Here is a 27842-nt window from a genome sequence, read left to right on the forward strand (position 1 = left end):
AGAAGCCTGACCTAATGGGCCAATCAGTTTATAACCTTATGGAGTCTTGTGTGTGATTTTCTTTGTTACTTGCTGGCTTGTTGGGGTACTGGGCGGGAAAGAAACCCCAACAAGCCGGCCCTCATGTTACAGTCTGAAATAATTTTTTTTTGCTCCACCTTAAATTTACCTTCAGGGCAGGTTATCTCTGAGACCCACATCCTGTTTCCTCTTTCTAAAGACTTTCCTGACTTTTTCTTAAAGATTTATTTAATTTTTATATATGTGTATGTGTCTCTGTGTGTATATGAATGATGGTGCCTTCAAAGGCCACAAGAGGGCTCCGATCCCATGGAGCTAAAGTTACAGGTGCTTGTGAGCTACCCAATGTGGGTTCTGGGAATTGAATTCTGGGCCTCTGCAAGAGTAATAAGTGCTCTTAACTGTTAAGCCATTTCTCCAGAATTTTATATAACCATGTACTATATGGAATCTATTAATAGAGTATTTTAATTATTAATCACTGCATAACATAGTATCCCCAAATCTGGGGATTTAATACAAACACAAGCAATTATCTCTCACCTTCTACAGACCATAAAATTGAATCTGAGAGATACTCAGCTGAGCAAGTGTGGTCAGTCTGAGGCCAGCCAGGGACACAACCATCATCACCGACTTACTCACATTGCTGGGTTAGTGATGAAAGCCTTGGCTCCTTCCCTAGTGGGCCTTTCTCCAGAGCGGCTTGAGATTTCTCATGAGGTGACTGCTGGCAAACACCCCAACACACAAAGCACCCGTCTCAAGTCCTTTCCAATCTTCCCTTGAGAAACACCCAGTTGAACTTCTGCTGCACTCTTGTTCACATCACTGACCCTGAATCATTGTGAGATAAGACTACGTAGGTACTAGAATAACAGTGTGAGATAGGAGCCATGTTGGACACTGGTTCTCACATGCAGAACAACTTCCATTTTACATCATATTTTACTAGTTTGTGACAGAAAAATAAGACTATGTTTTAAAATGACAAATTGTATGCATTTATTAGACTCAGTATTAAAGATGTATTATAGAATGAGCAAAAGAAATTAATCAATAAATCTGCCATTTGACCTATCAATAATTTTTCTGCAGTGCTAACATTTAAAAATCTGTCTTAGCAGCTGGGAGGTGGTGGCACACACCTTAAATCCCAGCACTTGGGAGGCAGAGGCAGGTAGGCCTCTGGGTTTAAAGGACAAGGTGGGTTTCAGGGTAGCCAGGGCTACATAGAGAAACCCAGTCTTGAAAAACAAAAACAAAACAAAATCTACCTTAACAAGTCTAAGACATACACTATTAATTCTTCCTACTACGCTGTACTAAACAGATCTCAGATCTTACACCCTTTTTTGTTTGTTTGTTTTTGTCAAGACAGGGTTTCTCTGTGTAACAGCCCTAGCTGTCCTGGAACAAGTTCTTGTAGACCAAGCTGGCCTTGAACTCACGGAGATCCACCTGCCTTTGCCTTCCAAATGCTAGGATTAAAGGTGTGTACCGTCGCCCACTTCTTACACTTTTTATCTAAAACCGTGCCCTCTGACCAAGCCTCTAGCCGCCACCATTCTCCTCCACTAGTACTTTGAATTTTACTATGGGATTTTACTTATGACTGAGCTCATGTTTTACCTTTGTGTGTTCAGCTTATTTCAATTAGCCTAACATCCTCCAAGTTCACCCATGTCATTGCAAATGGCACCATTTTACTATAGCACATTTTTGCTATCTGTTCATCTGTTGGTGGATATTCAGATTAATTTCATACTTTGGCTACCATGAACAGCATTGAGTAAACACAGGAGAGCAAATGCCTATTTAACTAACTGCTTCCAGTTTCTTTGAGGTGTTTCCCAATTGGATTTCTGGGTGATATGTTTACTCTCCTTTTAATATCTTGAGGAAGATCCATGTGATTTTTTTATATAGGCAATACCAATCTACATTCCTGTCACCAATGCACAAATGCTCTCTTTTCTTTCTTATTTTTAAAACTTCATTTATTTTAGAATCTTCTTACAACTATATATTATATTTTGAGCATAATTCCCCATACCTCTTCTCTTTTTTAATTATCCCCCTAATGTGATTTTTCTTTTTCTGTTTTTACCAACACTTGCTACTTTTCATCTTGGTTTTTTTTTCTTTTTTTCTTTTTTTTTTTCTTTTTTTGCAGTGCTGAGGATTAAACTCAGGGACCTGTACCTGCTAAGCAAGAGGCTCTACCACTGAACTCTTCTTGGTCCTCTCAGCATTCAGCTTATTGTTTGGCTTTGGTTTTGGAGACAGGGTTTCACCACACATTAAGGTAAGATCCTGGACTCAATGCATAGTCTAGGCTGACCTTAAACTTGTTGCAACCCTCCTGCCTCAGATTCCTGTTGGGATTATAACTCCTAGCTCAGCTAGTCTCATTTTGATCATAGCCATTCTAACAGGTACAAGATGGTATTTCACTGTAGTCTCATTTTGCATTTCATTGATAATTAGGACTGTTGAGTGTTTTCTCAAATACTTGTTAGCCATTTGTACATTTTCTCATTAGAAATACATACTCAACTTTGATGCACATCCTTAATGTGGGTTTTTATTTTATTGTTATAGAGATGCTTAAGTTCCTTACATAATGTAGATAATAAATCTTATTTATTTTTGTTTAATGAGACAGAGTCTCATGTAGTTCAAGCTGTCCTCAACCTTTTATATATGAGCTTCAGCTCCGGGTCCCTGTGCTTCTTCCTTCAGAGTGCGGGGCCAACGAGTGTGAGACCCGAGGCTGTACCTAGGCACAGTCACTTTTCCTACTCAAATTATGATGGCCTGAGCCTCATGGCTCATTTCCTACAAAGAATAACTTCTCCCTCCCCCAGCATCTCAGGTAATACCCAAAATATCGCTATTGTATTTTGAGAAACAGTTCCTCCTGCTTTTCTGCCCCAGATTTCTGGATTTGCCACAGTTCTCTTTCTCACCCACCCACTGGCCTGTAGTGATGAGCATCATCATTACTTCTGCAACTGACTTTGGGAAGTGGTTGATACTCCTGCAGAGAAGTCGCACAAACCCAAGAGCACACCTGAGGTCAGGCTCTGACCAAGTTACCAAACTTTTGCATGTAAGAAGCAGATATGGCAATTCACACAGTCATTACTGAGGTCTGTTCTAAGAGGTTCACAGCCTAAACTCACTCTCAGAACGGCACAAACTGGTCCTCCAGAAATTCTACAAACATCCGATGATATCCCCGTCCTAAGTTCTACAAAGGGCAAAGTCCAGTACAATCAGTCACCAGTCCAACTCCTTTTAAAGTCTGGGAAATTTCCATGGGTGGAGCTTGCAATCCATTTCCTGGAGCTCTGACCAAGAGTCATCATTTCTCATTCACAGCCTTTCTTCCAGTTCTGGCTGGAGGAGCTTCCATACTCTTGGTATTTATCTTCATCCCACTTCCATGGCTCCCACCAAAAGCATTCTTTTCAATTCTGCACAGATGTCTAGCAAACCAGAAACACAGAACAACCTGAAGCCCATTGAAGACACTTAAATGTAGAAACAAATCAACAGAAGCAGAGCATGACTGAGAACCACTCTTAGTAAGACATGCATATTTGCTTTACTTTAACTGCTTCAGGCCTTCACCTTGAATTAGACACAGTTAGTTGCTTTATATTTATATAACTCAAGGGGCTACTTCAGGCTATCTCCTAGGACTAAAGTAGAATTAGAAGCAAAATGATAAATAGTCTTTCACCCTTTGAGAAGTTAAGTGTTTCTAACTGATTTACTCATCAAAGTTAAAAATAATATAATCCTGGCTTTGGTCAACTTACCTGTAATATCACGTGCCATAGTTACTTGTTTGGAAACCTGTCGCCTCTTCATTAGAGCCTGGGAGCTAGACAGCAAGAACAGAGCTAGAAGAGATATGAAAAAAATCAATGGTGCCTAATGATAGAAAATAATGTCAAGCAGACTTTCATGTGAGAATAGCAGACTGGTGGGATAAGAGATTTTGGATTAAAGCAGACATGGGTCTGCTACACCATCCATGGATGGATGGATGATGCTTCCTCCAGAAGACATAGATTATTGAAGTGCTAGACATAGGATATCTTCAAAGAAGTCCCAAGTGGCCCCCAAACAAGACATTCCATTTTCATTATTTTTGGATGCTCCCATAACTAGATGGTCAGACCTTATTATTGAAGACAAAACACATTTGGTTCAGAACATAGAGAAATAGAGCTGGAACTGGCTTGAATACTGCTTCCCTGAAGGCTGACCTCTGGAAAGAGGTTATGGAGGTGTTATGGAGGCCATGGGGGCGTGTGTGTGTGTGTGTGTGTGTGTGTGTGTGTGTAGTCATTAGTCATGTAAAACCTCCAGAGTCTGACCTCCAGGCTCTCTAATGAAGAAGAGGCACACTTTCTAAGAAGTAATAATGCAGGTGATATTGCATGAGAGTTGGCCAAACTGAATTCTGAATGCTATAATACACCTCACACAAGATGTGTCCATGAAGGTTATGGAAATAAAAAAAAATTGATTGGATTTGAGGCCTGTTCTATAGGACAGAGTTCATGCCTGGTAGAATAAATCTGATCAAGCCTGTGGCTGAGGAAGTCATAGGCCCTAAGGGGAGATCTGTTGCTGCTTTGCTAAACTGACTTCCTTGTTGATATTGATGCTTAGCCCCACAGATTAGTGTTGTTCTCTGTGTGGCATGCCCCTTGACCAGCAAGCAGGAACGACCACGAAATCGAGAATTCTTTCCAAATCACAACTTTATTGGAGCCTCTCGGTTGAAGGGGGAATGGGGAACGAGAGAGGGAGAGGGGGAGAGAGAGAGCAGGAAACGAGAGAGAGAGAGAGAGAGAGAGAGAGAGAGAGAGAGAGAGAAACAGGAAGCGAGAGAGAGCGCGCGAAAGGCCCAGAGGCAGCTGCTTTCCTAGGGTGAAGGGACTCGGATACTGTCCTGATTGGTGAATACCATTCCGCTGATGCTCGGGGCTTCGGGATAGGCTAGGGAACCAAGGCTCAGTTATGCAAATAAAGGCCAAGGCCCATTCGGCAACTTCAAAAGGATTTGTTTACCTCCAAGCTGTAGGACCACCTGCGCCATCTTATAAGGGTGATTTCTTCAGGTGGCTCCTTACAGTTCTCAACCTTGGTTGTGGTGACTTCTTTTTGTAGTGGGCATCAGTCAGCCCAGAGACTCATAACTGGTCAAGTACTAAGAATAAGGGGCTCTTGAGTTCTTTGGCCTAAATAGAACATTTGTATCAACCTCCCCAAAGTTCAGGGAACACTACAGTAAAGGAGGTAGACAGGCTGTAAAAACCCATCTTAGTCATTTTCTTTCTTTTTGAAGAGACATCATGATCATGACTGAGGAACTTACAGTAGAAAGAGCTTATTGGGGGCTTATAGTTTCAGAGGGTGAGTCCAGGACCACCATGGTGGGAAATACGGTAGCGGGCAGGCAGACATGGCACTGGAACAAATGTAGCGTAGAGCTTACATTTGATCCACAAGTGTGAGGCACAGAGACCTAACCATCTCCAGTGACACACCTCCTCCAACACACACACAAATGGTTTATAATACTATATTAAAGCAAATGAGTAGGGCTGGAGAGACTCTGTAGCCCATCGAAACTGCTGCTCTTTAAAAGGACCCAAGTTTACTTTCCATCACCCATATAGGGTGGTTCACAGATACAGCTTCAGGTGATCTGACACCATTTTCTGGTGCCTATGGGCACCCATACATAAGTGGCATATATATTATTTTAACAAGGGAAATATAACAAGTGATATATATATATATCCTTAACAAGGAAAAATATTATGTAGAAGTGTATCATAAAATACTGCAAATCAATTCAGTCAAGCTCAATCCAATCGAGCAATCATTAAATATCTACTACAAGCCTGTGGGACTAGCTAGCAATGCTTAGGGAAGAAACAATGGAACCAGTTCAAAAACATCTGTAAACAGACATTTCCTGTCCCGACCTCCTGGTCCTAAATAACTAACTCAGAGGCTAAATATGAATTACAAATGTTCAGCCAATAGCTCAGGTTTGTTACTAGCTCACTCTTACACTTAAATTAACCCATATTTCTATTTATGTTTTGCCACATGACTCATGGCTTGTCACCTCATTTTCTATACGTCCTGCTCGCCTGGCGGCTGATCAGCATTTCTCTCTCACTCTGCTCTCCTTCTTCCCATCATTCTCAGTGTGGCTTTCCCACCTAACTCCTGCCAAGCTATCAACTGTCAGCTTTCCATCAATCAACGAGAATAATACATATTCATAGTGTAGAAAAGGGTTGTTCCACCACAAACATTCACAAGTTTTCAGGATTCACAGTTTCTCTGGCTAAAGTGGTTAATCTGCACTGGAGTGGCATAAGAATGACCTCCCAAAGGACTATTCCTAAAGGAACAGTGCTTTCTATATTAACAGTGAGACAGAACACAAAAGGTATAAGAGAGAAGCCGTCCCTCCCACACATGTCCTCCAGATCTATACCTGCACTTATTGTTCCCCCACAGAAATGATCAGTTACCAATTTCCTGTATATCTTCTCAGAGGAGACTCTTTTTCTATCTATTGCTTATTGCTCATTCATGCAATTTTAAAAAATATAGTATCATTATTCTTTGTAAGATCTTGCATATTGTTGTTTGTTTGTTTTTTGAGGGTTTCTCTGTGTAACAGCCCTGGCTGTTGCTTTTGTAAACTAGACTGACCTTGAATTGAACTCATAGAGATCCCTTCTCTGCCTCCCAAGTGCTGGGATTAAAGGTGTGCCACCACCACCCGGCAGCATATTGTTCTTAACATATATATTTGAAATTTTTGTGTCTATATAGAACAGCTTTAGTTAGTTTTATTAAGTTAAGGTATCCCTGCATTTATTTATTTAAAGATTTTCCTTATTTTTTTTATGTGAGAGAGAGAGAGGGTGGGAAAGAGAGAGAGAGAGAGAGAGAGAGAGAGAGAGAGAGAGGTATGAAGGTACCTATGGAGGCCTGAAAAAGGTGTTGGATTCCTGGGAGCTAGAGTTATAGGTGGTTGTAGGCCACCCAACATGGATGATGGGAACCAAACTCAGGGCCTCTGGAAGACCAGCAAACACTCTTAACCACTGAACCATCTCTCCAGTCCCTATTTATTTATTTATTTACTTGTTTTTGAAACAGGATTTTACTATGTATTCCCAGGCTCTCCTCATAGTTATAATCTTCCTTTTTCTTCAGAGTCCTGGGATTACTGCTGCATATCATTACATCCGGCTTCACTTAGCTTTTCCTTTAAATGATTTAACTTCTACTCTTATGGATCAGCTCCATTTGCTCTCATCTGTCCTGGTTAGGTTTTTAAAAAATTATCTATTCAACTTCATTTCATGTGCATGGGTGTGAAGGTGTTAGATCCCCTGAAGCTGGAGTTGCAGGCAGTTGTAAAATGCCTTGTGGGTGCTGGGAATTGAACCCAGCTTCTCTGGAATAACAGCCATTGCTCTTAGCCATTGAGTCATCTCTCCAGGTTAGTTCTTATGTCAGCTTGTCACACGCTAGAGTCATCTGAGAGGAGAAAACCTCACTTGAGAAAAATGTCTCCATAAGACTGGGTTGTAGGCCGGCAAGCATGTAGATAGGGCATTTTCTTAGTTTAGTGATTGGTGGTGGAGGGTCCATTGTGGGGGAGGTCACAGTGGAGCCTGGTGGTCCTGGCTTCTATAAGAAAGCAGGCTGAACTAAAAAGAGGAGTAAGCACCCTCCATGGCCTCTGCACCAGCTCCTGCCTCCAGATTCCTACCCTGCTTGAGTTCCTGCCCTGACTTCTTCCGATGATGAACAGTAATAGAAGTGTAAGCCTTAAGAATAAAATAAACCCTTTCCTCCCCAAGTTGTTTTTAGTCATAGTGTTTCAACACAGTAAGAGTCACCCTAAGTAAAATAAAAGTTGGTTCACAGAGTGTTGCTGTGGCAGGGCCTGATCAAGTTGTTTTGGGGGGGACTGTGGAAGGACTTGGGAACTTTGGGCCAAAAAAGCCACTGAATTTTCACAGCTTAGCAAACTGACGTTAGAACGTGGAAGATTAGAGGATAATGCTGAGAACAGCGCGGATGATGGAGTCCTGGCCTCTGAGAGTTTAGAGGAAACAAAGACTATCGGAGCCATTTGATATCTTGAATAAGAATCTGTGGTTCTTGTCAACTGGGGTTGAAGAATCAGCTGTGCTGAATGAAAGACTAGCATGAATGAAGTAAAACCTTTGCTTTACTGGGACAATCGATGCTTATTAGCTGGGGAGCTGAGAAATTAATGGTGACTAAGAAAAGACCAGTGTCATTGAGGCGAAATCTTTTGGGAAGTATTTCCAGAGGTGACTGAGGTTGTACTTCATGCTATAGCCAAATTTGGTCATGTAGAAAAGTCTCCCAGATGGTACTGGTTTTGAAGGCATGAAGGAGTCGTGAAGAGCAGCTAAGGTTTGGCACTGTGAGAGGCCAGGAGAGGTATCAGTGAAGGTATGAGCTCGGTAGCAGCGGAAATCCCAGTACTGAAGGGGCCATGCAGAGTTGAGGTTTGGATCCATAAAGAGAGCCCAGAAGGCTCCATAAATTTACATTATTGGTGAAAGTACAGCCCAATTGCAGCAGGAGACCGAAACACTTTGGCGGTACCAGTGTCATGGGATGACCACCACGGACAGCAGGACCTGTGGAGAGGAATGGGCCTGAGTCTACCAGACAAGGTGTGTATATCGTGGCAAGCCTGTTTGAGGACCCACAGAGGACCATGAGTGAACCCTAGACACAGGACACTGAGTTGCCCAATGTACTGTCTGAGTTGGTTTTGTTTTGTTTAGATTGTGATTGTGCCCTGTTCTTTCTCTTGCAATTAAAAAAAAAAAGTACTTAAATATTTTTTTCTGGAATCCACAGTTAAGACTGAACTCTTAAAGAGATTTTGGAGTTTTATAGAGACTTTGTATTTTAAAAGAGACTGGATATTTTAAAGATAGATTTTTATTGTGTTCGAACTTGTAAAATTTGGGACTTTTAAGTTTGTAGTATGTTTTAGATTGTGATAATTATTAATATGAGATTTGGGAGATGAACCAAAAAGAAAAGGTTATGGTCAAAGACTGTCCTATTGGTGTGTCAAGTGGACAAGGGATCAGGTGTCCCTTTCCCCCACCACGTTGCTTTGGTCATGGTGTTTCAGCACAGTAAGAGTCACCCTAAGTACAACACCATTTATGCAATATTCCTTTACATTAATGTTATTTGTGGAAGGTTGGACCCCAAACTTTGCTAATTTCAATGCTGTATTAGTTATTATTCTATGAATTAGAATATTTTCATAGTAAAAGAAGAGTAACTGTGGGGTTAGTTGTAGGGCCCAGTCTACCCTCGCTCCCTGGGGTGCATCTCAAGGACAGTTTTGGTCAGCCAGCTAGTTCCTGTGCTCACTCTGCCGTAGCCTGGTGATTTAGCTGTAGGGCATTGTTTCATCTTTGGTATGGTAATTTCCCACCTGCCCAGGAGGAATTCCTACGGAGCCAGGTTCCCCCTGCCTGGGAAGGAATTCCTTTACTGGGGCCTAAGTATATTAGTTTGGCAAAAAGCTGAATAAAGTGGCATTCGGCTGATCTCTCTTTCGAATGACCCAGGTCTCTTGTGTGTGTTTCTTTCAATCTCCAGGCCTTTGCCCGGACTTGTGATCGGTACAGAGGCACACAAACCATACCGAGAAGGTAACGCAGAATTGGGTGTTACAGTTAGTAAAATTCTGCTTCAAATTCAGATAGTAAGAATGTGAGAGAGAAAATTATTGACTTAAAAGGGAATACTAAAGGTAATAAACAAAACTGGGTGATGTAGCATATGCCTGCAATCCCAGTGTTCAGGAGACAGACTGGGGCTGGAGGCTGGAGATTGAGGCCAGACTATAGTAATACAGTGAGATCATGTCTCAAAAAAGTACAAAGCATTAAACTATATTCACTATGCCTGAAATACATCTCCCCAAACAATTGTTAAAAGGATAAAAGCCAAAGTCTCTCTCCACTCACGTCATCAGAATGTTCTAGAAGGGTGTGCAGAAAGACCTCTCCACCTGTGCCATCAGACTGTTCTAGAGGGTGTGCTGAAAGGCCCCTCCACCCATGTCGTCAGACTGTCCACGAGTCTACAGAGGACCTTTGTCACAGCCATCACAGCAACTACCAGCCAGGCCTTGCCTTGGTACTAAACACCTCCCTCCCCCACCCCAGAGCCAGAACCTAAAAATACAGACATACAAGCGTCCATTTGTTGCACAATAATTTTCAAAAGACTTTTGGCCATACAAGTGGGGAACACATTTCCTTTTGTCCTGCCCAGTGACATTTATTCAGTTTTATTTTCAAATACTTAAAAACTTAGAAAACTTTCAAGAATAGCAAAAAGAACTTCAATTTTTCCTTTATCCAGATCCACTATTTAAAATGTCACTGAGTAACCTCACCAATGGCTGCGGGACCAGGCTAAACAGAAACCCCTGGCAACAAGAGGTAGATACATGTGGGTATGGGTGAGTATGTCTGTGTGTTGGTTGTCTCTCTCAATCTTCATCATATATGTGTGTATACATATGCATACACACACAGACACACATATATGTTTTGAACTTAGATCTCATATGGTACAGGCTGGCATCATTCAATAATCAAGAAGGATATTCAACTTCCAATCCTGCTGCATCCACTTCCTGACTGTTAGGATAACAGGTACTCACCACCATGATCAGTTTATGTAATATGGAGATTTAACCCAGGGCTTTGTGAACACTAAGCAAGCATTCTTCCAGCTGAGACACACCCAGTTCATATCTGTTATATTTTTTTAAGGCAGAGTCTCTCAATGATCCTAGAGCTCATCCTTTTTGTCTACTCAGACTGACCAGTAACCCTCCACTTCTATTCTCAGCACTGAGATTACAGGCTTGTGCTGCCACATCCTAAGCCTGTTTTTTAGATGGGTGCTTGGGATCATAACACAGGTCCTCATATTTGTGTAGCAAATACTGTAATCACTGAACCATCTTCCCAACCCCCAGAATCAGTTATTTTTTTCTTTTGCTTGTAAACACAAGCCAGTAAAAGTTGATTTAAAAAAATTAATCTGTTTTCAGAAATGATCACCTATAGTCAGAGGCAGCTCATTCGTTCCTGGCTACTCAGACCCAAAATAACCACACAGAAACTATATTATTTGCAATATTGTTTGGCCAATAGCTTAAGTGTACTGCTAACTAGCTCTTATATCTTAAATTAACCCATTTCTATTATTTTATATTTTACCATGAGGCTCGTGGCCTACCTACCAGCAAGGTTCCAGCTGGCAGCTCATGTTTTTCTTCTCTGGCAGCTATGTGGCATCTTACTGACTTCACCTACTTTCTCCTAGCATTCAGTTTAGTTTTCCTGCCTAGCTCTATTCTGCCCTATCACAGGCCAAAGCTGTTTCTTATCTATTAAACAGTAAAAGCAACACATATGCATAAGGACTTCACATACCATTTCCCCTTTTCTGTCAAAATGAAAAGGAAGGTTTTAACTTTAAAATAGTAAAATTACATATAACAAAACAAGTATCAAGCAAGAAGAATTAGTTACAATATTTATATCTACTGTATCTATTTTATCTTTTTACCATAACTAAGGAAAACTACAACCATAACTATCTATTCTTCAACTCCATCAAAGACCCCAGAAGGATATAATATTACCTAAGTAAACAGAAAGTACATTGTAAGCAACTTACAAAACTCTAGAATTGACAGAGATATCTCACTGCCTGGACAGTCACCCAAAGTTCTTCTGTAACATTGGGGCATTCATCTTCAGCCTACAGGAGTTGACTTTTCCATGAAGCAGGAAATTTCAAAGATAGTTCTGCCTATATTGACAGTTTGTCAGTCACTTTCTTCTGTGTCCTGCAGAATGTCTGACAGACTTTCATGATGGAAGAACCCAAAAAAATGGTCTCACCTTTAGGCAAGTTCAGCAGTCATTTTTCAATTCATGCCCAATGTGGTGCTGACTAAATCCATGTAAAACCTGAGAAAGCTTGGAAAGGAATCCTAGGCACAAAAGAACAGAGTTAAGCATGGCTTTTTGTAACAGCATTTTCTCGGAAGGGCTGTTTGCTAGAAGCAAGCAGAGGCATGATTCTTTTAAGAGAGGTCTTCCTCATTCAGCAGTAGCAAACAACAACAACAACAACAAAAAAAAACATGCAGTTTTAAAATGGCATCTTCCCGGGTCATGCTGCCAGCATGAATTCTGGCTCTTTCAGGAGGCTGAGCACTTGAATGGGGTTTGTGGGCAACATTATGCAAGCTACTTGATGGCACCATGGGCCAACTGGTTACCAGAGTTGAGGTGGTGAGCATGGCTCCCACCAGGCAGTCTCAGAGGCAGTGAACAGACCTCTGCCACGTTGGGCTGGGAGAAGCCAAAAGGCAAAGCAGCCTTAGTCCTAACAATGTCACTTCACATTTTAAGAAGCGGTCCTGGTTAGAAAAGGATTACAGATATGCAATAAAGACAGATTCAGATTAAAAAAAAAAAAGACCTCTAAATGGGTCACGGTGTTGGATAAATGTATGTAAGCTTGGGAGAGAGAAGAAAAAAAGTACAGAGAGTTATAAAAAGAAATAAATGGTTTAAAAATAATATAAAGTCTTTAAAGAGACAGAGTACAGGCAGACAGAGACAAAAGGAATAAAGAAAATAAGCCATACAAAGATGAAATATACACAGAGAGTCTGGATTATGTATATTATTGTGTTGTCTTTGAATTTTTTGACTGTGAAGGAGCTAAGTACAGAGAGACATTTCATTGTATGGGCTGCTAAGCTAAACCAACATATATATTTTAAAGGTATCTTGACTTCAAAATTTGGGTCTAAGGATTTGTTGCTTTGAAAAAGAAGTTCTTCTTTTGTTTCCATAGAAGATGGAAACATATGGATTCCTTCCAGACTAAAGTGGTTTGATGAACCAATACCCCAAAAGGTTGCCATGAACACCCCCAAAAATTACTTCTCCCAACAAAAAGAAGGAATTAGTTTGGAGAGAATTATGTCAAAATTCTCAAATATTGTTTATAAATGTTTGTTTACACTTAAAGGGGGATATGCTATTGAGATGGATACTTTGCATTGGTATGGAACTTGCTTTATTGATACAAACTTAAGGTCAATTTTGTTATATGTATATTTCTGCTCTTGATTAAGTATTGTTTTGTGCAGTTCATTTAAGAATGTAATGTATAATTGAGAAATATAGGTTTTAGATAGTCATCTATAATAGTCAAGTTTGTAGTCATGTTAGTTAGGTTTTCTAGATGTACAAAGACATATTTCAGATGAATAGTTCTTCAAGCTTCTCAAAGACTAACAGAATATGGTATTTAAAATGTTTTAAGAACTTCGACTTTTCATGACAATGAGACATATCTGCTCCTGGCGGCACCAATTACTTCAAGAGGATGATGGGCATCAAAGAGGTTCCTTATGGAGTTTGTTAGCCATTTTGGGCAAGAAACTGCTCTTGTCTGGACTGCTTGATGTTATGCTGTATAAACTGGACTTGCAGGACCTGAAGAGAAATGACTGCTGAACTTGCCTAAAGGTGAGACCATTTTGGGGGGTTCATGCATCATGAAAGTCTGCCAGACATTCTGCAGGACACAGAAGAAAGTGACTGACAAACTGTCAATATAGGCCGAACTGTCTTTGAAATTTCCTGCTTCATGGAAAAGTCTGCCAGGTACCATGGTCAGTAGGCTGAAGATGAATGCCCCAATGTTACAGAAGAACTTTGGGTGACTGTCCAAGCAGTGAGATATCTCTGTCAATTCTTGAGTTTTGTAAGTTGTTTACAATGTACTTTCTGTTTACTTAGGTAATATTATATCCTTCTGGGGTCTTTGATGGAGTTGAAGAAAAGGTAGTTACAGTTTTCTTTAGTTATGATAAAAGATAAAGTAGATATAAATATTATAACTCTAATTCTTGCTTGATATCTGTTTTGTTATATGTAATTTTACTATGTTAAAGTTAAAACCTTCCTTTTTATTTAAGCAGAAAAAGGGAAATGCTATGAGAAGTCCTTATGTATATGTGTTGATTTTATTGGTCAATGAATAAAGCTGTTTCAGCCAGTGACTTAGCAGAATAGAGCTAGGCAGGAAAACTAAACTGAATGCTGGGAGAGAGAAAGCAGAGTCAGTGAGACACCATGTAGCTGCTGCCAGAGGAAACATATGTTGGAACCTTGCAGGTAGGCCATGACCTTGTGGTGGTGCACAAATTAGTAGAAATGGGTTAATTTAAAATGGAAGAGTTAGCTAGAAAGATGCATAAGCCAAACAGTGTTGTAATTAATATAGTTTCTGAATGACTATTTAGATCAGAGCAGCCAGGGAACGAACAAGCAGCCTCCCCCAACAGTCACATTTTGGAATTATGTGCCCAGGAAGCAAACCTTTCCCACCATTCATAGTAGCCATGTTTTATCAATAAACCTCTGCATTTTAGTCTGATACCCTTTTTATGCTCCCAGAAGTCACCATTCTGGAAAAGCAGAGCAGCCTTTCTGCTGTAGCATTTTAGATTGTCTCCAGGAAAGGGGTACTGTCTTAGTCAGAAGTTAGAAGTCAGTTGCTCCAAACTTGCTCCACCTGAATGTTAATAGTCACAAAATACAATCTGTCTTGACCACAACGACTCATCATGCCTGATTGATTTTAAGGTTTGCTACCAACAGGGAGTAATGACAGTGTCTTTGTTATTCTTGACAGTCTGTTCCTATTACCTGTGAGCAGGAGCTCACACATGTACCAAAACAGACTGATATCTTTAGAATGACATTCCAATAGCACAATCCCATATCATATCTCATGAAAGCATAATCTTAGTGAAAGGGTCCCTATAGCAAATTGAAAGCCCCTACTCATGTCACTTGCTTGCTCTTACTCCCTTGCTCGCCCCGTCTCATTATGTTGTAAGCAGTTGATTTTCTCAGTCACTCGTGACACAGACATTGACTTTGACTTTACCTTTGCATAAACAAAAACTTCAATCATTTAACAACATCAGTGGCCTAAGGTGTGGCTCAGTGGAAGAGCACTTACCTAGTATGTTCAAATCCAAATCCCTGGGCTTGATCCCTGCTGTGGGATAATGCTCTTGAAAGCTGGTAAGATCTGTCACTCATATTGGTTTAATAAAATGATGATTAGTCAGTAGCCATGTAGAAAGTATAGGTGGGATGCCAGGTGGTGGTGGTGCATGCCTTTAATCCCAGCACTCGGGAGGCAGAGGCAGGCAAATCTCTGTGAGTTCGAGGCCAGCCTGGTCTACGATAGCTATTTCCGAGACAGGCTCCAAAGCTACAGAGAAACCCTGTCTTGAAAAAACCAAAAAAAAAAAAAAAAAGGAAAGAAAGAAAGAATAGGTGGGGCGGCTAAACTAGGAGAATTCTGGGAAGAGGAAAGTTGGAGATACAGTGGAGAGCCTGTAAGAGCTAGTTAGTAATAAGTAATAAAACTGAGCAATAGGCCAAACAGTTTGTAATTAATATAAGCCTCTTTGTGTTTCTTTGGGACTGAATGGCTGTGGGACTAGGAATGACAGAACTTCTGTCTACAGAATCCCAGCATTGCAACAGAATAAAAATAAATGATAAATAAGTAAATCAATGAGCAAATATTTACCTGTCTACTAGGGGTCAAGAAGTGTGTAAGTGCTTGCAAAATAACAGAAAGCAGAAACAGAGCCTTTACAATGTTTATAGCCTAGAGGTGACAGAGACCTTAATCAAGATGTTATATCCAGATCAACAAATTGTTATTAGTGTTAGTAACTAGAAAGACAAGTTTAAAGATCTTTTAAGGAGGTTAAGAGTAAACAATTTTATCCTAAAGAAATATGCTCCATAATTCTAATTAAATTTCTTAAAAGGCTGGAAGATCATTCTTCTATCCCATTAATCTGTAAACAGCCTGTGAATTCATTGGCCTGCTTCTCCCCCATCACCCACAAAAAGATCTAGTTCCTCTTTCAGAGAAAAACAAAGGTTTTATTTTTTATTTTCTCAATGCATCAATTATTATTATTTTCAAAGTCAAATAGAAAATGAAAATCACCTAGAAAGATGTTCCAAAGAATATAAGGCTAGCATTTCACAGACAAACAGAAAATAAAGTACATTTGCTTTCCATTGCTACCATAAAACAACAGATTTACTGAGTGAATAATTCAGATTCACTCTTATAGTCGCCCAGATCAGAAATCTGACATGGCTTCACTAGGCTAAAACTGAGGTTCTGGCAAGACTGAAACCCTCTCTGGAGGCTGGAGGGAGTACCACTTTCCGTGCCCCTCTCTGGCTTCCAGAAAATGCTTTCATTATGTGGTTCATGGCCTCCTTTCTTCCACCTTCAAAGTCAGCTACTGGAGGTTGAGTCCTCTGTCATAGCTCTCTGACCTACTCTGTAAGTCTATTAGATAATCCAACATAATCTACTCAGCTCAACTTCTGCACCTTTAATTATATCAGCAGAATCTCTTTTTCCATATACTATAACATGTTTCTAGATCCCAGAGATTGCATGTGGACATGTTTGAGGAGTTATTATCCTGTGAAGCACAGGAGAAAAGGAAAATACCCTGGTTGAGAACGAAACAAGAAGAGAAGCAATGAACTACATGGACAAAGCAATAAGTACAAGATAGTCTTTTTTTTCTGTAGCGTACCAAATTGCTTAAAGTGGTTAGTCTCCAGCAGTGGAGTTATGAGTGCCTCCTCCTTTTCATCTTTAATTTATTATTATTATCACCATCATCATCATTTTGTTTTTTTTCAGACATGATCTCACTACATAGCTCTGACTGTCCTGGAACTCACTATATAGACCAGGCTCTTCTGGAAGTCACACAGACAAGCTTGCCTCTGCTTCCCAAGTGCTGGGATTGAAGGCATGCACCACCTCGCCAAGCTCATTCTTTACATTTTTTTCATCCTTTATTTTTCCAAGTTTTCTACATCTACAACAACATACTTTGGGACTGGTTATGTAGCTCAATGGTAGAGCACTTGCCTAGGATGCACAAGGCTCTGGGTTCAAGCACCAACACTCTCACTTTTTCTTTCTCATACATACATACAAAGTGATAAAATATTTTTAAAACCATATATGTGGTTACTTAGTAGGTTATTCTTATTAGGAAACTATTGTTTGGATGAAATATTATAATGTCCACAACTTATCATCAAAGGATTGGGAACATGGATATGGTAGTAACTTTGAATCAGGGAGTTGCATATGTTTATTTTAATTGTATTACAATACATAGTTGATGTTTTATATAATAAAAGATTATAAAACATATTTTAAAATGCTAAACCTTTGTGACAAGAAATTATGTATTGATTTAATATTACTGTTATTCTCATTATCTTTTTAAAATTTTTATTATTATTGTGTATGTGTATGCATGATATGTGTGTTACTGGAGGTTTCTCTCCTGCCTGCCAATTCCCAAATAACCACTGAGACTTATTAATATTAATTAGAAACTATTTTCTGATGGCTCATGTTTCATACTGGCTAGCTCTACATATTTAAATTAACCCATTTCTATTAATCTGTGTATTGCCACATACCCCCATGACTTATCAATAATGCTCTGGTATCTTACTCCTCTGGTAGCTGCTGGTGGCTTCTTTCTCCCTCTCTCTCTGCTTGAATTTAGCACCTAGCAATATTCTGCTTGGCTATTGGCCAAATCAGCTTCTTTATTAATCACTGGTAATAAAACATTCACAGCATACAGAAAATATACCACATTTTGTGTGTGTGTGTGTGTGTGTGTTTGCATGTGTCATGACATGCATGCAGAGTTCAAAGAACAACTTTGTGGAGTTGTTCTTTTCTTTCTGCCTTTCTGTGGGTTCTAGGAATTGAATTTAGGCTGTCAAGCTTGTGCGGCAAATACATTACCAGCTGTCTTAATTAGGGTTTTATTGCTATGAATAGATACCATGATAGCAGCAACTTTTTTCTTTTCCTTTCTTTTTCTTCCTTTCTCTTTCTTTCTTTTCTGTTTTTTGTTTGTTTGGTTGCTTTTTTTTTTTTGAGACAGAGTTCCTCTGTGTAACAGTCTTGGTTGCCCTGAAATGCTCTTTATAGACCAGGCTTAGACTGGCCTCGAACTCACAGAGGTCTGTCAAATGCTTGGATAAAAGGCATGCACCACTATACCCACTATCATGGCTACTCTTATAAAGGAAAACATTTAATTAGGGCTGGCTTGCAGTTCAGAGGGTCATTCCATTATCGTCATGGTGAGAAGCATGGCAGCATTTAAGCAGACATGGTGCTGGAGAAGAAGCTCAGAATTTCACATCTGGAAGATGTAGGCATCAGGAAGAGAGAGAGAATGACACTGGGCCTTGGCTTGAGTTTCTGAAACATCAAAGCCTGTCCCTAGTGACACAATTCCTCTAGCAAGGCCACACCTCCTAATAGTGCCCCACTCTATGGACTTAGAGGGGCTGCTTTCATTCAAATTACCACACCAGCCGAGCTGTCTTTCCAGCCCCCATTTTCAAGAATAACTTCTGCTAGTTGTGGTTGCATACAATCCATAATCTTAGAACTCAAGAACTCAGAGACAGGAGGATCAAGAGTCTAAGACCAGCCTTGGTAAGACACTATCTCAAAAACTAAAACAGAAAACCACTAACTTCCCCTACAGCACTGCAAAAAATTGTCAAAAATTGACAACCACGGCAATGGAGGCTGGGAGATTGAAGCAGGATGTTTAACTCTGAACAGCTATATCATTTGAGGACCAAAAGAGAACTCTTGTTTAAAAAAATTAACAGAAAATGTCAAGACAGGAGTCCATTCATGTATCTGAGCACAGGCCTTACACAAATGTGAAACCCATCATTATCCAGAGTTTGTAAGGACTCCATAGATGGTCTTCCCACTCCTTATCAAGCCTTGAATGCTAAGTGTGCTGGGTGGTGACTGAGGAAGAGAGATGTTCTAGAGTTGTAAACCTCTTCACCCCATACCAACCTACCTTTTTAGGAATCATTAAGGTATTGTACCACTGAGAAATCTGTCAGCTCTTCAAACTACCCACTCAGTGAGACACTGATGTTATCTATGCCAGTGCTGTGCAGCAGCAACAACGTGCATCTCTAAAACAAAAAGTCTAAAGGACCTTAGTAAGGAATCACAAATAATTACAAACAATTAAACTGCTTTTCAGAGTGCCATAGTTTTCTAAAATAAATATCATACTTTAAAACATTTTTCAAAAATCACTAGTTATGACCACATATAAACAGGGTCTCTGATATTTTACTTGGGAACTAAGATATTTAGAAACAAATCAGATACATTGGTAATATTCAGAGAGAAAGTGCCTCATGTGGCTCTTTTTATTCCTAAGCCTTTGCTACATACCAGGTAACACCTTTAAGTTAGTTAGTTATAAAAGACACGAGGACACTGGATAATCACGATGAGGCTTACATAAGAGTGATGAAATATAGCTAATTTCATCCCTTCTCTTCTCCACAGTTCAGGGCTCTTGTCAGTAATATAAACTATCTGTCACTTTTGGGAGTAAGGTTCTTCCTGTTGACTTTCCCATTTCAGTTAACTGATATGGAATTACAAAGGATGTGCCTCAGATGACTGGGGACAAACATGTGGAAGGACACAGCTGACAAACTGTTAACAGTGCCACACTTGGCATTTATCATGGCTCTAGAGGACTTCTACTTGAATAACCAAAAAGCATAATTTATACCAATCAAGAAAAATTACTACATATTTATTTTATTTCATTTTTAAGAAAAAAAAAACCTCTCTAATTTGTATTCCAGGTCTGTACGGTGATTTGGGATGTCACACTGAAAAATCTTAGTATTCGAGCTAGAGGATCAGTTTCCCCAGCTATAAAGTAGTGTTAATGCTGCAGAACAGAAATGTTATGATATAATAACTACACAGCTAATAAAGTTTCCTTTTTTGGGCCTCAGATTCCTTGACTGTAAAATGAAGAAGATGAATTAATTGTGACTTTTTCTAGAGTTGACATTCTGATTCTCTCTTTTTACATTCATAGGAATAGTATGTTAAATGAAAAATAAATGTCTTTACTTGTCTTTAGGTAATTATTTTTCTTTTATTTCCTGAAGAACCAGGAAGCCAAAACCGATGAGCAGTGCTTCTGGAATGTGGCGGCAACGCCGCCCTGGACACCTGGGAAATGATGGGAGTTTCTACTGAAGGGGAGAGCCTTCGTGGGCAAAGAATCAACTTTTTTTTTTTCCCTTTTAAATACAGGGTTTTGTGCAGCCCAAGCCAGCTTTAAATTCTTTATGTAGGCCACCTTGGCTTTGAATTCTTGATCGTCCTGTTTCTACTTCTCCAGGGCTAAGGTTACAAGTGTGCGCTATTACAATTGGCTTGGCTTCAATTGTAATAAGCCAGCATATGCATTTAGACATACTAATGCTCAGTGGATGGATCTAGAAAACATCATATTGAGTGAGGTAACCCAGACCCAGAAAGACAAATACCATATGTACTCACTTATAAGTAGATTTTAGACATTAAGCTAAGAAAAATCAGCCTACATTCCACAACCCCAGAGATCCTAGACAACAAAGAGGACCCTAAGAGAGGCGTACATGGACAAGATCTCCTGAGTAAATTGGCAGCGTTGGGGTCATGGGAGAAGGTAGAAGAGGAGGGGGGAGGAAGGGAAGGGAGTGGAGAAAACTGTGTAGCTCAATAAAAAAATACTAATGCTCACACTTTGATATTTGAGTATGCCTGGCTTCTTATTTGGCAGCTGAGTCCAACCTGTGACCCACAGGCTGAAGTCAGGATACCTATGAATGTGAACCAACACAAAATTGTAAATGTATTTAAAATATTATGTATTTTTTGTTATTTTTTAAAAATGCAGTTGTGAGTCCTTGAACATGACCAATGGGAACTGGAGAGATGGCTCAGCAGTTAAGAGCACTTGCTGCTCATACAGAGGTCCCAGATTCAGATCCGAGTATCCACATGAGATGGCTCATGACTGCTTATAACTCCAGCTCCAGGAGACCAGAAGCCCTTTTTTGGCTTCTTTGGATACCAGGAACACACGTGGTATACATACATATATCCACAGACAAACATTCACATATATAAACTAAAAATAAATAAATCTCTAAAAATACCTGTTTAATACTAATAAAAAAGAAAGTGAGCTTTATAATGACCATATCCTATTTGCAATATCAGAGGTCTGGAAATAGCTGCTTGGACAGTATTTTCAAACCAGCAATATGAGCAGTTATATAAAGCATTCCATAGTTTATTATATCCAAAATAATTAGTTGAAATACAATTAGGACATTGTCAGTTTTGGAAGGTTGTACATTAACTGAATTTACAGAGTCATCCCTGATATACTTGACAATTCCCATTTGAATGGTACTATGATAATAACTGTAGAATTTTATCTTTACTTTTCAAGATTGAAAAGTAGCCCAGATGACAATAGTGGTAAAATAAAGAGAGCTACACTATCAGGAAACACCGCCAATCCAGCTTCTTAAAACATGGTGCTGGGCACTGGTGCCACAGGTCTTTACTCCCAACACTCAGGAGGCAGAGGCAGGCGAATCCTGCGTTCGAGGCCAGGCTGGTCTACAGAGCAAGTTCCAGGACAGCCAGAGCTACACAGAGAAACCCTGTCTTGAAAACAAACAAAACCAACAAACAAATAAAAAACCATGGCATATTTTTAATTCAGTTAAAATTTTGTACGGATACAGAATCATAAGAAGGAACACCCACATGGCCTACAATTCAAAATATCTCATGTATGAGAGTTCTTAATTTAAGCCTTTTCTGTGCCTGCCAAATAACAGTGGGTGAAAACCGCCTTCGATGCATGTGGCATTTCCAGTGTCCTGTGTGGCAGGGTAGGATTCTTTACTCTGCAGATTACAGCAGTTCCAAGCCTTTTCTTGCTAGAAAGCTCATTCTGTTTACGTAACATTAATTCTGGGAGATAGTATAGTAGAACTGAACATAGACATTTCTTTTTGTGTTTACATTTAGAGCTAAGATTCTCTATATACAAACTAGAGGTAAAACATCTTGCGCCTTTCTCTCTCTCTCTCTCTCTCTCTCTCTCTCTCTCTGTGTGTGTGTGTGTGTGTGTGTGTGTGTAAGGCTAGGAGAATTCTATTAGTAACAATAATAAAACAACATTTTCAGAAAACCTACTGTTTTTCAGTCATTATGGTTGGTATTTTTTCTTGAACTTATAACTTGAACTAATAAGATTCTGGAAAATATTATATACATTTTTCCAAATGAGGAAACAGACTTAGTGAAGCTGAATAATTTACTATTGTGTTATTAAATGGCAATAGACATCATGTTTGACTCTGCAAGTTTTTTTTTTTTAAATTATTCTACTTTGGCCTTCTAGAAAAAATGAAAATGTTCTGAAGTCTACTGTTGAGGAAAAACCTTTTTGTACTCTGTAAAGATATGTTACTCAGATTAGTTTAATAAAAAGCTGAACAACCAATAGATAGGCAGGATTTCCAAGCACAGAGGATGTTAGGAGGAAGAAGGAAGGAGCTGCCAGAAGACAAGAGGGAACAGACATGCAAGAATAGAGGTAAAAGCCATGAGTCACTTGGTAACACCTAGATGAATAAAAATTAGTTGATTTAAGTTGTAAGAACTAGTTACTAACAAGCCTAAGCTATAGTTTGGGCTGTCATAATTAATAGCTTGACTCCATGTCATTATTGGGAAGCCTGTGGCCCCGAGAAAAAGCCCAACAACAGTCTATTACACTGGTTACAAGTTCTCCATCTCTGACTCCTTCCCACTCATTCTCTCACCTACTGTGGGAGTTTGAATGTAATTGGCCCCCATAAGCTCAGAGAGAGCGACACTATCAGGAGGTGTGGCTTTTTTGAGGGGGTATGACCTTATTAGACGAAGTGTCTCACCGTGGGGGCACGCTTTGAGGTTTTCTATGCTCAGGATTCTGCCCAGCGTTTCAATTTCCTGTTGCCTGAAGATGAAGGACTCCAGCTACTACTCCTCCAGCACCATGTCTTCCTGCATCCGCCATGTTCTCCACCATGCTGATAACGGACTGAACCTCTGAAATTGTAAGCACACCTTCTCAATTAAATGTCTTCCTCCTAAGAGTTGCCGTGGTCATGGTGCCTTTTCACAGCACTAGAAACCCTAAAGAAGACAACCCTATTCTCCAATACAGATCTCCTTAGGATTCTCTTAGAGTCTTCTCAAGTGTCTAGCCCTTTGTTCAGGTTATTGCTTTGACTTAAAAAGGTTCTATCTCATTAATACCAGATTAACTGGCCTATTCCAACATTTCTGGCTGCTTTCTTTTTGTGTGTACACAGATTTTTCTTTGGGATGCCAGCTCACAAACAACACAGTGACTTACTAATTATGACAGTCAGACTATAGTGTAAGCTTGCTCCTGTCTAGCTCTTATAACTTAATCCATCTATATAATTCTACTGAAAGTACAAGACAGACTCCATTTTGAGAAAGAACTCCATTTTAGACAGTACTTGACCTGTGTTGAATTTAGTTACAGGAAGAACCACAAACAGTTCCAAAAAAGATCACACACTGCTAGGGGTCAAGATGACCTCACCCGGGTGGGCCACCCAATGAGAGACTTTGGTAAACAATATCTGTGACTTTATGGTTTTCTGTCAGCCTTGAAACAAGCTCTCCTAAGCCCCAGTCAATGATTTCAAAGACTATCTACCCTGACTTAATCCTTGTCCAATCCAGAAATACCAAGGCATGTACCACTCTGCTTGCAAATTTTTTTCCTTTAAAAACCCCTTACCCAAGAAACTCAGGGACGTTCTTCTCCACCCACTACATTGGAGGCTGGATGATGGTCTGAGCTCAAGTTTGTAATAAATAAACCCCTCTGTGTTTGCAATGGACACCGGCTCTGTGGTGGTCTCGTTTGGGGGTCTTGCAATGTGGGTACAACCCTGTGTTCTATCATATGGCATTACCTCTCCTTCATCTTGCACCTCCTGTTTCATCTCTGTGTCTCCTGGCATCCTGTGACCTCAGTTCATCACCTATTTACTCTTTTTGCCTGGAAGTCCTGCCTATACTTCCTGTCTAGCTATTGACTACTCCGCACATATTAAACAAATCACAGCAATATATCTTCATACGGTGTACAAATATCCCACAACACTCATGTTCCTGGGGTGGACCCAAGGCCATGCAAATGGTAGGTCATCATTCTGCTCCTGGCCTACACGCCCAACTCCTACTCATTTTTGAGTCCCAGTTTAAATTATTCTTTTATGCTTCCATTACTTTTGAATTACTCCAAATATAGCAAGGATCTTATTGTGCCTTCATCTAAACTATAGGAAACATTAAGAATTCTTTACTTTTCTTCTTTACTTTGGAAATTCCAGGGCATTTGACAGTTTCTGCTTCCCAGTGGGTATTCAATGAAATGCTTGCAGAATGAATAAAAACATGATTAAATAACTTTAAAATTCATGCACACAACTCACTAGAGGTTTGTGAAATTTTTTCTTACTGAGACAGGGCTTCATTATGTAGCTTTGGCCAACCTGGAACTTGCTAAGGTTGATATCTAACTCAGAGATCTACTTGCCTCTGAGTGCTGGGGTTAAAGGCATGCTCTACCACACATGGTTTACTTTATTATTTTAAGGCTAAAAGTTATCAGAAGCAAAACTTTTCATATTGATAACAAAACTTTCCAGTATGTTCTTATTCTCTAGGACAAAACACCTGGGGTTTTATCGTTATTCAATATATTTGTTGGAATGAGGAAGAACCATAAAAACGTGTGAAGGTATCGTATTGCATTTTTTTGTGTGTTGCAGTATAACTATTTAACTATGGAAAGCTATATTGCTTTTTGTTTATGTTGCATTTGTTTATGCACAGGTGTGTTGCTGTTTCACCTTGCCTTCCTAAGGCACCTGATTTGTCTAATAAAAAGCTGAACAGCCAATAGCTAAGCAAAGGAGGGATAGGCGTGGCTGTTGGACAGAGAGGAAAGGGCAGCCAGCCAGCCAGCCAGCTGGGGGCCAGTCAGTCTGGAGCCAATCAGCCAGACATGGAGGGAGCAGGAATGCAGGAGAGACAGTACGCAGTTGAGGTAAATGAGACTCAGGGCAGTACACAGATGAACAGAAATGGGCTGCTTAATTTAAGTTAAAACTAGCTAGAAACAAGCCTAAGCTATGTCTGAGCAATCATAACTAATAAGGTAAATGAGCCTCAGGGCAGCACACAGATGAAAAGAAATGGGTTGGTTAATTTAAGTTTTAAAAACTACCTAGAAACAAGCCTAAGCTAAGTCTAAGCATTCGTCATAATTAATAATGTCTCCATGTCATGATTTGGGGGACTGGTGGTCCAAGAAAGACTGCTACATGAAAGGTTGGGTGTTGGGCATTCATATTTAAGCTTCAAGCACATGTGCACACATGTACATACACACAGATTTTCATAATACATTACTTATTATAACCAAATTCACTTTGTGCTGCACATACTTTATCGTCTAATTGTTGGGATAATCTTTGTAAACTGTGTGGAGATGTGTGTTTGTTTACCTTATCTGCCTAACGTACCTTCTGAGTGGTTTAATAAAGAGCTGTCCAGCCAATCAGCTAAGCAGGAGAGGGGAGGCAGGTTTTCTTGGCAGTGATAGGAACTCTGGGAAAGAATCTGAGATGGGGGGAAGATTCTCCAGCTAGATTTGGAGGAAGTCCAGAGAGGTAATGAGCCACGTGGTAGAATATAGATTAATATAAATCGATTAATTTAGGTTTAAAGAGTTAGTTGGGAACAAGCCTAAGCTAAGGCCAAGCTTTCATAATTAATAAAAAGTCTCCGTGTCATTATTTGGGAGCTAGCAGCTCAAAGGAAGTCCGACTATATCTAATAATAACAGTGTGTGATTTCCATTCACACATTAACTATTTACTTAGCAGGCACACTAATGTATCATCTTAAACAGCCTCATTTTATTCTGTGCTATCCCTCTTCCTGGAAACTTTGTAAACCATCCAGCAAATACCGTATTTATTGTAGTCCTTCAACCTCCCTTCATTCAGTTTCTGCTACTTCTCCCAGAAGGATGCCCCCGATTTCCTTTAGTAGAGCTGTGAAAATACTGAAGTCAAGGTACCTTATTTTATCCTCTCAGTCTGAAAGTCACAGTTCTGGTAACACAACTAGCGGGCAGAGATGAAGGCCTGCTCATCTGTCTCTCCTGGACTCAGCACAGGTCTAAAGCCAAATGGGAGGACTGAAATGAATATTCTGTTGCACAGGGGCGTGTAATACCATGAAGTCTCTCTACAAAAGGGTTGTGTATTATCATCATTATGTTATAAAATACAAATGATGGTCTAAGGAAGTTTAAAGACATGTCCAAGGTTTCACAGGCAAGACTGTGGTCACAGGGATGTCAAGAACGAAGTCAGCACTGATTCTAAAAGATTAAGATTCTCTACAGTCTTTCCTTGAGGTTTTCATTCAGCTCTGGCTACTTTTTTTTTTTTTTTTCTCTTCTTCTTCTTTAGAACAATGACTCCTTACATACTGGTCTTTCTCCTCGCGATTCTCAGGAGGTTTAACACATACTTCAGGATTGTTAGTTGGGCAACACTCCATACTCTCCTATTAGAAACTTTCATCCTCTCCTTGGAAATAAAACTAAAGCCCGGCATGGTGGCACAAGCCTTTAACTCCAACACTCAGGAGGCTGAGGTAGTGGATCCTGAGTTCGAGGCCAGTCTCATCTACATAGAAAATTTCAGGACAGCCAGGGCTACATAGAAACTCCGTGTCTCTAACGGCCCCCGCCCCAATAAAACAAAACAAAAGCCCTAAAACTTTCTGGTCTCACTACTGGCAGGTTAGAACCCACGGGGAGTCCTGAGAAACACGGTCGCATCAGTAAAAAGGACAGAAATTCGAAATGCAAAGCACGGAGAATTTAGTACAACGAGGAAAGTCCTGGTGTTATCAAATCTAGGGACTTGTGGAATTTGTTTGCTCACCGGTAAGGCAATAGTGAGTGACTCAGTTGCCAACAGCAACGATGGCTGCTATTAAGTCTTTACTTTGCTTAGATCTACCCTCCTCAGGTGTTAGTATTTTCAGTGAGAACTACAATGAATAAATTTAATAAAAGTTGGGACTTTCTTACTCATAAGTTGAACCAGGAAGTTACCGCTGTATGCTCTTGAAACATTCAACCCCTCAAAGTTTCTCTTGCCCTTTACCAAAATGGTCGCTCAGGCTGTCTGGAGGTTTGAAGCACCCGTCCCTTAGCAAAGATGGCGCCGGAGTCATGCTAAGAACGAGTTTGCCCACTTCTCTGCCAGTGACAAACATGGCTTCCGCAGCGTCACTCACATGACACGTCCGGACTACGGCACGGGAGACGGCGGAGGAGGGCCCTTGTAAAGGGTGCGCGTTCCCGTGGCGGTGCACCCGGTAGGTTTCAGTCAGAGTCACTATGGCGGCCTGCGCTGGCAAGGTAAGCTGAGGCGGCGGCGGAGGTGGAGGTGGCGGTGGCGGCCAGGGAGGCAGGAGCGGCGTGCGGTCCTGGCTTCCGATCGCCC

The 27842-nt window shown here is 40.2% G+C and overlaps 1 long non-coding RNA gene across 3 annotated transcripts; it reads right to left on the reverse strand.

The window, feature by feature from the left end:
• Positions 1-471: 471 nt before the first annotated feature.
• Positions 472-27669, reverse strand: LOC125391778 (uncharacterized). 3 transcript variants are annotated; one of them, XR_007229246.3, is made up of 6 exons: positions 27425-27669; positions 26399-26499; positions 23160-23316; positions 12081-12172; positions 3852-3935; positions 472-3515 (listed from the first exon to the last, which is right to left on the reverse strand). It is a non-coding gene; the product is annotated as an uncharacterized LOC125391778 (long non-coding RNA). The 3 variants fall into 3 exon arrangements; XR_015001280.2 differs by lacking the exon at positions 12081-12172; XR_007229247.3 differs by lacking the exons at positions 12081-12172; positions 26399-26499.
• Positions 27670-27842: the final 173 nt, after the last annotated feature.

This window comes from Myodes glareolus, chromosome 5 (genome assembly GCF_982192425.1).
Source record: "Myodes glareolus chromosome 5, mMyoGla1.1, whole genome shotgun sequence".
NCBI lineage: Eukaryota > Metazoa > Chordata > Mammalia > Rodentia > Cricetidae > Myodes > Myodes glareolus.